The 10,526-nt window shown below is 38.3% G+C and overlaps 1 long non-coding RNA gene across 1 annotated transcript; it reads right to left on the minus strand.

Moving 5' to 3' along the window:
* Positions 1-337: 337 nt before the first annotated feature.
* Positions 338-8,412, minus strand: LOC138031272 (uncharacterized). The gene is made up of 3 exons (XR_011128226.1): positions 8,356-8,412; positions 4,083-4,203; positions 338-445 (listed from the first exon to the last, which is right to left on the minus strand). It is a non-coding gene; the product is annotated as an uncharacterized lncRNA (long non-coding RNA).
* Positions 8,413-10,526: the final 2,114 nt, after the last annotated feature.

Raw genomic sequence — 10,526 nt, forward strand, 5'->3', positions numbered from 1 at the left:
AAGACTCCTCCTCTCCCTTGTGGGTTCTGAGTACCTTGAAATCTCCGCAGCTCTTTACGAACACTCTCAAGATTTTCTGGATTTGCTGCAACATCATGGCAACGAGGGACCCGCTTGATAAAGACCTCTGGAATATTGTGAAACTCTGTTTTCAGTTTGTTTAATGTTTCCTCTGAGTAGTCCAGCTGTCCTGCACTTGGCCGTTTCTTAAAGACTCCTTCTCTCCCTTGTGGGGTCTGAATACCTAGAAATCCTCGCAGCTCTTTACGAACAATTTCAAGACTTTCTGGATTTGCTGCAACATCATGACAACGAAGGACCCGCTTGATAAGGACCTCTGGAATATTGGCAAATTCTGCTTTCAGTTTGTTTAGTTTTTCCTCTGAGTACTCCAGGTTCATGATCTCGTCGTCAATCTTTGCGCTGACACAAGTCGCCGTTTCATCTGTAAAATAAAATCAGTAGTTGGTTCTGAATATCTTAACGTAATGTTCATTTTATGTTAATTCGTCATTCATAGTCATATCTGTCACCCCTCACCCCCCTTCAACTATGTTTAGCTATGGACTGTTCACTGTCCAGCAAAGGCACGCGCTTCATTGTTTCACACATTTAAAAGCCCAATATTTAAAAGCCGCCCCTCCTCCTTCCTCCCGACACTTAAATGCCCAAGCACAGTACAATCTGTACTAAATGACGTGTTTGGTTGAAATGTAACAAGCTCTCAGTTAATATTAAAAAACAATTATGTTATCTTTAAACCAAGACAGACAAAACTCAATCACAATTTTAGACTTTTTTAGGAAATCAATCTCCGAAACAAAGTAATGAAACCAAATGTTTTGGTGTCCGGCTATTCAGACGGCTATTACATTAAGTTTGTATCAAACAAATCTTCAAATCTATTGGTATTATATTCAGGTCTTGATTTTACTTATCTTCAAAAACCAATTTAGCCCTGTACTACGCGTTCGTTTATCCTTTCAGTACTTATTGGAACTCCACTGGGTCTTCTACGTATGTGTCTAATTTAAATAGAATATTTTACTTGAAAATTGAAGCGTGCTCTGCGAGCGATAAGGAGAACGTTAGCCTCCTTTTTTGGGAAATTCGGTATCCTGAACATTTTTCAAATCAATTCATTTCAAATTACTAATTTCATGTTTTTTTTATTTTTACCATAATCATTTATTGCCTCGAATGCATTTGAACGTATTTGTAACAAGCTGACAAGTGCATAATTTCGGTACCAAAATGGCCAATGCTTATCGCCCATATTTTTGTCACAATTCTTTATCAATTTCCCAAAATCCTGCACTCTCTTCGGCAATAGCTCACTCACCTAGCTACTTCACCGTCAAGAAATATGTTACGGGTTTCCGATGCTTTAAAAATACCTGAATTTATGCTACACATACGTTGCATACGTTTGTAGGTTAATATCAGCATATTAAGGAGCCTCTTTTAAAATCCTAGTGGTATCATGAGCTCTCCTCGCCACAATTATTGTAAAGTTATGATTGTTATTGTTATTTTGTGCGGCAAATAATCACTCATACAAGTGCATTACAAATTTCGTGTTGCTCGAAACTGATCCTGCAAGGTACAACCGCTGTACTTGACAATACAGCATTTGAGAGCCAGATAACTGCAATGAGTTCATAGGAAAGAATCCGCTTTTAATATGCGTGGTGGTTACTGTTCGACTTTTATGGGGTGCTGTTACCATTCAAATGAGCAAAAAGAGCGTTTTGGAATTGTTGATTAAGGACGGTGAAGTAGAATTTGGGACCATCAAGGAAATACCCAGTCAGCAGCAGAGTTGGAATTGTGGCTGTCGACGACATGTGTGTTGTTCATGGAGTAACCTGCAGTTGAATGAACACATTCGGTCAGCGGAAGGGAGTATGTTATTATCTTTTGTCTGAGAAACCCTCATGCAGCTTGAGTTTTTCCTAAGGGTGCTTCAAAGGAAGGTTTTTCCAGCAAAAGATTAACAGTATCCCCGAGTCTCTGGAAGTACTCTCTGTGTCACTACCTTCGCCCACCTCAGATGACGAGACTTGCATTGCGCATGCGCAGTCCTCGAGTGAGCATGCGCCCTCTCCAGTGTTACCATGTGAACTTTCTGTCTTCAAAGCGTTATCTATTCAAAGCGTTATCTATTCTTCAAAGCGTTATCTTTTCGCAACAATTTTCGTCAACCCGCAACAACTGATTTTTCCGAAAAACTGACCTACAGATTTTGTTGAATTTTAATTATTTTAGAGATTACTTCTTATATTATCTGGTAAAGCTTAATGGGAAGATTTCACCCTCCCGTATCTTCAAAAAAGACAATACATGTTGATTTGAAGGCTCAAAGAAATGCCTAATATCGTTGCCATGGTAACGTTATTTTGAAGGAAAATATAATGTGAGAAATCTGCGATGGGTACTTAATACTCTGGCCAAATTTCGTCTTGATATGATTACCCTAACTGTATCTAAGGACAGAATATGTTCATTAGATTGAAAAAAAGGGAAACTATTTCGAGCCACCTTTAAGTAGTAATTTGTTAAATAATGATTAACGCAGAAAATTTATAGAAATGAACATTACAGAAAAGATCATCATAGTGAAAGACCTACCTGTATGCAATGGGTAGCAGATAAGTAAGCCGAAATGATTGTTACATTTCCTTATATAAACGTTTCTCCGTTTTGTTGTTGTTTTTTCTTTTAACGTATTAGTGAATGAAAGAGATTGCTCACTTCCATATTCCTAGTCCTGGTTTTTTTAGAAGACTATCACCTCAGTATTACTTCATGTGGATGATTCATCCTCGAAGCTGCCATATCTAGAGTTGATATAGCGATTGAAGCACGGTTTATCTCGGGCTAATTTCCAAAACTGCTGCCGGTCCATTCCCAATCTTGACTCAATTCTTAACCATACTGATTTGTTTTTTTTTTTCTTCGTTGTAGTCATAAAGTGGGAAATTTTTTGAAGGGCAGCATTTTCCATTCTGACACAATGTGCTAGCCATTTGACCTGTTGTTTTTCAACAAACAGTGCCATTGTCACTGCCTCCAAAACAGCACCTGGGATTCACCAGATTAAAAGTCAGTTTGATAAAACAACAAAGATGCATATCCTACCCTGAGCTCATTCTATAAGAACTGCTAAAGATCATGAGATGCTCATGTTTAGGACTTGCACAAATTGCGCCCTTTTCGAATTAGGCGCAACAGATTTCATGAGCAGCATTCCAAGACATCCCATCATTGTCTCCACTGGTAGGACAAGACATGGAAAAGCTCAAGAAGCAGATTGCTATGGAATAGCATGCTCAACAACGTACTTTGGCTTGATTGACTACATGAACTTTTCCACAAAATGAGTATGCAATAACGAGGTGTAAGAATGCGAGCCCTAAACATGCTTTGGTTTCCTGTTGGCAATCAGAAAATAATTAAAATACTGACTGTACACTGACATGACAATACGTGCAGTCAATCGATAAGATTAGAGAGAAAACCACAAGAGAGCATTCAAATAGTGAAAATGAAGTACAATATTCTCAAAACAAAATAGATGGTTTTCACCTGACGTCACAGCAGCCATGTTGTGCACAGAACAATTGAGAAAAAAGTCTTTTGGGAATTTGACTCTGTTATAATGCAAAACATGAGCCATAATTTGCTATTGTTTTGTATACAAACATGGCCGTCTCCTCACGTGATTGAAAACCATCTATATTTTGTAATACTTGCTTTCAGGAAAATAGCTTTGGGTCAATGTATAATGAGGAAGGCGTTGTCTGAAGGCTCATATACGCAGATAAGAAATCAGAAAATCATTATATTAAAGTGTATGAAAGTGATTTTACTGTCAGTTGAATCAGTCGGGTTTAATTGATTGAAAATGAGCATGCAATAAAAACTATCGTTACGCAAGACAGTGAAGTATATAGCTAGAACCAGGGTTTTCATAAAACCTTAGTTCAAAGGATTTTACGGTAATCAAATGTCTGTGATTTTACAGGTGAAACTGCATTGTTCCAAGCTGTTAAAAAAAAATCAACCCAGATTTCTCTCACCTTATTCCTTGCCTCCATTTTGGGGAAAAAAAATGCATATTTGTCCACAGGCGCCCCAAGCTCATTGTGAGGGTATGCCAACAAAATGATAAGGATCTGTATGAGAATCCCGATAAAAGACCTGAAAAGGTAATTTTACGAAAAAATTCTCAATTAAAAAGCCTAACCGTTATTAACCTTATTTTCTCTTTTATCGGGATTCCCATACAGGTCCTCGTAATTTTGTTGCCTTCCCCTCACACTGAGCTTGGGGCGCCTCTCTTCTTGCGACCCGTCGCCATGTTGAAAGCCGAGAAGGCCATGGGAACGAGGTTGCTTTTGGGACTTACATTGGCGCCAACAGAAAATAAGAACAATATTTATGCAAAATTTTGGAGGGCAAAGTAAGAGTAACATGGTATTTTTGAAAGTGGCCTATGCAAAGGAATGCAGTGATGCTCTGGTCTGTGTTGTGAGGGTGTCTGGAAAATCCGAATAGCGAATAGTCGCGAATAGCGAATAGTCGCGAATAGTACGAACAGTGCGAATAGTGGCGAATAGTGGCGAATAGTGACGAATAGTCGCGAATAGTGACGAATAGTCTTGAATAGTCACCGCCTTATGCTGAACAATCTCGTAATCAAAGCAAATAATATGCTCACCTGTCGTCAAAAGAGAGTTTCGTGCATGCTTTTACAAACACTCTAAAGAAGAACAAACGTCATTTGAAACGCAAAAATATAAATCACTTTCATTAATACATCAAGCTCATGATCATCTCCTCGCACAGTGGCGCCCGAACACAAATTTTAGATACTCACATTTCATCATCCTCATCTGTGCTGTCCGATCCGGCGAGACACGTTCTGTAAAAAGGAATAAAATAAAAATGTGAGGCAGGTGGTTTGTGATTAAAGAGACAAACGAGCTACTCTGATAACCGTTGCGTTAATTAATTATCTAAATAAGCAACAGGATTTCAGTGCATTTATTACCTTTTCTTCTCAGGCTCAAGCTGTCCTTCGCCGACACATCTCTGCTTTTTTAGCGGGAAATCCCATCCAACGTTGCTACGCGGTTGACCAGGAAGTACTGGGTACCAAATTTTCGTCATTTCGTCACAATCCCCCCCCCCCTCCCTTCATCCTTATTTTCCACTATTTGTTACTGTTCGTCACTATTCGTGACTATTCATCACTATTCGCGAATAGTCGCCACTATTCGCTGTTCGGTATTCGCGACTATTCGCTATTCGCTGTTCGGGTTTTCCAGACACCCGTGTTGTGATTGGTAGTGGGAAAAGTAATGATTTGTTGTGAGGATGGTGAGTGGTGATTAGTGCATTACGATCCGATAGCCCTTAAATTTTTCAAACCTCTAGAAAAATGTGAATGTCACAGAAATCGTTTAACGCACTTATAATATAGATGGAGAAATTTATCCATTCTTATTGGCTTAGAGAAATTCAGTTTTCAGGCAACGCAGCACAGAACATAGATAATTCAGTGCAAAAAGAAGTAACAAACAAACCGAACATTTTGATTGATCAATAATGGAAGAAACGCACAGATAGCCAATCCAATGAGAGCCCTGGATGGCAAAATTTTTGCCTGATTGTGTGATACGCGAGCGTTGCTTCTGCATAATTATGATAAGCTATCTTGAAATTTTATATGCATATGTTCCCGTTAAAATCCGTTCTAAGGTTGAATCCGTTTTTAGCAAGGTTAAATTGGTAATCCTCATTTTCCCTAGGTTGAATACACGATTGGATGAATTGAAGAAACGTTTTTGCAGGCTAAATTAAGCCTAGAGAAAAATTAGGGTCAGGTTAGGATTAGTTTTGGTTATTATACATGGCTGTCATTTAACTTATTATAAAAAAGTAAATAATTAAAAGAACCGTGTGTTGGGTTGAGTATATTCGTCGTTGTAGTGTCGTTTAATATGTTGGGGTTTAATTTGGTTTTTGGTTTGAAATGTTCATTTTTTTTTACAAACCAGTTTAAATTTGCAAAACTGGCTTTCGAGATCAAGTTCTGGTGAATATGCAGAAAGGTCTTGAGAAATATGCAATGTCTGTGAGTAGTGTTGTGTAGAGGGAGTAGGCATAAGTGATATTCGGGTGGAGGGATAGATATGTGAATGAAGGGTGGGATAGAATGGAGGTAGTGGAGTAGATCAGGGATGGGTAGGTGAATAGAAGGGAGGGAAAGAGGTCTAGTTCTTTTTTAACCCCCTAAAAATCCAAGCCCCTGTTTTTTAACAAAACCCTTCCCCCCCCCCAAAAAAAAACCCGTCTTCAGACAGTTGATTAAAAAATAACAGTTTAAAAAAATTACACTGGTTTGAAAACAAATGACTAAATTCAAACCAAAAACAACATTAAGCCACAACATATATGAGTGTATGGTACAGTTCTTTGTTTCCTTACTATATTGTAATGTTCAGACTGAATGCACAAGTGTATGAATAGAGAAACCGATAAGATGATACGAAACATTTTGAAGATGTTTTGAGAGCGTAAGACAGAGCTTTAAGGTGAAATGAGGATCACGAATTTAACTTAGGTAAAAACGGATTCAACCGGAGCCCGGATTTGAACGACAAAATATATACTAACAAGAAGATCTTTCAGATCTTAAAACCGCGCTTTCTTAAATTTATCTGTTTCTTACCACTATAGTCTCAACGTAGTACACATTCCAAAGCAGTCCTTGTTGATTCACTGATGACTATAGAGCCAAAATCACTTGATCAATCTGTAGCACAACAAACTGACAACAACGGCTGCACACAAAGGTATTGCACCATTACTACTTATAGCCGTTGTCAAATCTCCGATTGCACCATCAGTCGTAACCGTTGTGAAATCTCCGATGACGTAATAGTCTTAGCTTTCTTTCTTAAAAGTCACGATTACATGTTTCAATAAGACACAAAAATTTATATATTTTGTTGTAAATAAAAAGCGGACTATATTCATAAAATTTTAAGTACATTAACGTTTTAAGAGCCTTTTGGCGAATAAACATCCTAAGTTGCGTGACTGGAAGTCCCACTCACTATGTGGCCGAGTGGAAGTCTGGTTCAGCTCTCCGACAAAACGAAAAAATAAATAAAAATAAACCGATTGCAGAGCAAGAAACGCGCTCGGCCCATGGCCGCGCGGTTAATAAACAATAACATCATTTTTCTCGTGTCATTGATTAAGCCTTCGTGATTTTCTTCAAAGACTACAAATTGCTCTCTCTCGTTTTGTTTGTGATTATTTATTCCAAATTGCACTCGACATCATGTGATACAAGTCAGAAAGCAAGCAACACAAAGCTTGTTTTGTTCATCGTGAATATATTATCGAGGTTCTTCTACGTTTCCTGAGGTTTAACCAGGAAACGTACAAAATAATGAAATAATGCATGGCAGTTACAGACGTGTTGGCAAATAACTTTTCAACAACGTTTCCCAGTTCAATCTCAATGCAGAAGAAAAGAACCCCCTTAGAAAAAGAGGCAAGTATGATATTTCTTCGATATTTATCATATCTCTTAGAAAGTTAATCGAGCTGCAGAGCAAAACATGAAGTCAAGCAGATCGTACTGTAAAGTGAGGCCTGTTAAATTTGCCAATCATAGCACGTGTATCATCTAACAGAAGTAATTAACACTGATAAAATTACTTTTAATTGGAAATAAAGCAATTAACCTGATACGCACTGAATGAGTTATGCGGGGAATGGGAAAGTTTCGTTCCATTGCGCAAGTGGAATTCTCAAACCTTCAAATCGGGGTTTAATTAAGGTAACGGAACGATGCAAGTATTTACAAAGATTCCTTATCAGAGGGAAAGCGCTGATAGCTGAAGTTCGACTGAGGTTATAGTCTGAAGGAGCACACATGTTTACATCCCTAAGGGAAAATACAGATTTTGTCACTGTTAGGAAAATGTTCGAGAATGTTCCGCAATTATGGTATAAAATAGTGAGGAATGGTGCCGGCAATACAAGTACCGGAGAGCATTTTAGATGACGTCTCTTGTCAGCCAAAATTGCCTCAAATGTAAATGCTACAGTTTGACTGAATTTGGCCGAGGAAGTGGAAATGATAAATGTAGAAAATTTATACTGGTGTTGCTTTATATTGCGGCTCGACAAAGATCGAGACAATTCAATTAGTTTGGCAATCCACATCAAGTCTTGTTTCCCCACGGTTTTCTGACACAATATAGACTTCCAAGAATCGACCCAGATTTATAGTCAATGTATTAAAGTACAATCACTCTTGGATTTGCATACCATTATGATCACTGTTCAAAGTTCATCGGTTTCCGCATTTTCTTAACTTGCAAGCAAAGATTGCTCTAGTTAAGAAAAAAAAAATACAGATAGAGTGATAAAGAAAGTGAGAAATTGTCCCGCTATCTTAGACAAAACCTGGTTACCGGAACGATGTCATTGACGAAACTGTTAACCATTTTCCTTCGGCTCCTTAACGTTAACATTTTTACCTCCAAACGGGGATACAATTGTTGCATGAATAATGTTGGTCAATTGCCAGGCATTCATTCTACAGTATTTTTATCTAGCTCGTGCATAAGAAAATTCAACATTGCAACACGTACACAGCGGTTTGTAGAACTAAAACAAACGTGAAGTCTCTTTCGTTTACAAGCACTTAAGGATTTCTTAATAAACCTGACAGTCTATAACACGACAAAGGCACACTTAACTTTAACTTTGGAGAAGAGTTTCAACAACAAATAGTCAACGGGTTCTTAACTCTCCTCGTCAATGATTTAAAAATCGTAATAAACCTAACCAAAGACAAATTCCCTAACCTCAGTTACTGCAAAACGTCCTCCTGAAAACGGATAATTAACTTTATAACTTGCACAAATCGATCACTTCTGCGTTTTTCAGAAACAGATAGAGCAAACGAGGTGGACTGGGAATGAGAGATTATGGGAAGGTCCCTATGCAGCTTGCATATCGGCAGACAAATGGCAACAGACATGGATGATTGACGACGTTTTCACCTACACTTCAAGCGTGTAAGACACAAGGGTAGGAAATAAGTACCACTTGTTTTCTCAAGAGAATCACCAATTTCTTCTCTCAACCCAATCTTGAGCGTCGACGAGTGCAACGTCACAAATTCAGATAAAGCGGGCTCGAAACGACAATTGCCACAATCGACTTACTGCTTTTGTTTTGTCCATTGTCAGGCAAACGTCTTGCGTGTAATAGAACCCGAAATATTTGAAAAACATCCTTACCAACAGGGAAAGGCTTCTTAAACGAGCGCATCTTCGTACTTGTTCATACTCTCTGACTCTTTCAATTGACTCTTGTTACGATTTCCCCGCATATTCGCAAGGATTAGCAGCTTCACTGATTCGATTCCTTTTGGGAGGATGTATTTTTTTTAAACCGTGCTTGAATGAGTTACTGTTCTTTGTGAGGAACCTTTTCTTGCATAAAATGTTAGGCACGACATCCGCCGCGCATTCCGTCGGATCCAATACGGCGGGTGGTACCGGCGATCTCAATGAAATGTTGCAAAGACATAACTTCAGTCAAATGGCAAATCAGAGAGAAATTTTTTCTACAGTCTTATTTCGAAGTTTGTTTGCTATTCAAACTAAAGACTAAAAACATTATACATTTGCTTTATTCCGGACATTTAATTGTCACGGTCAACGCACGGTGACTAGCACAACAACCGTATTTACCTTCACCCCATTATCGTTTCCTGTTCACTTGAAACTCCACTTTTGCAAAAGCTTACAGTACGTGTCCCCTTTGAAGACCCTTATGCGTCCTACCTAGGGCTTTCAACGGAAGACCTACTTTGCTCTATTCTTTTCAATAATATGCAAATAAGTGGCAGATTGTTTGTAAATTCGAGTGTAATTTGGAAAAAATAAGCATGATTAATTTTTTTCAAACGGGCGAGTGCAATTTGTGCTTGTTTATTCCAAATTGCATGAAGGAAAATCATGCGATTTCTTATTAGTAATATACATGCAAAAAATTTCACCTTTATTGCACTATTTGAGGGTACTTAGTAGGGTTCTTCAATCCCGCCATCCCGACCAAAATGTTCCCTTCATCTCAAAATCCTGAATGTTTTTATCGGCCAATCCCGATCCTGGTCATGACGTCACAGGATGATGTCCAAACCTCGTCGTCAATTACAACAGTTGATTTAGAATACACCTTGTTAGTTTTATTCAACCAACCTTCATGACACAATTGACCTTAATTGTAGCATTCGCATGCAATCACGGTTTTGAAACCGAGATGAAGCATAATTTTCCTTTATTATATAGTATATAATAATAATTGAATCTGTTTATATTTTCCACTTTGTTAAACTCGGTTGATAGTTACGGAGTGTACCGAAGTGACAGGCCTACACGACTCCCTAGAGCGTGTTTTAGTCTTTCAGTTTTGTAATTTGGCAC

Source organism: Montipora capricornis, chromosome 14, assembly GCF_036669925.1.
Source record: "Montipora capricornis isolate CH-2021 chromosome 14, ASM3666992v2, whole genome shotgun sequence".
Classification (NCBI taxonomy): Eukaryota; Metazoa; Cnidaria; class Anthozoa; order Scleractinia; family Acroporidae; genus Montipora; species Montipora capricornis.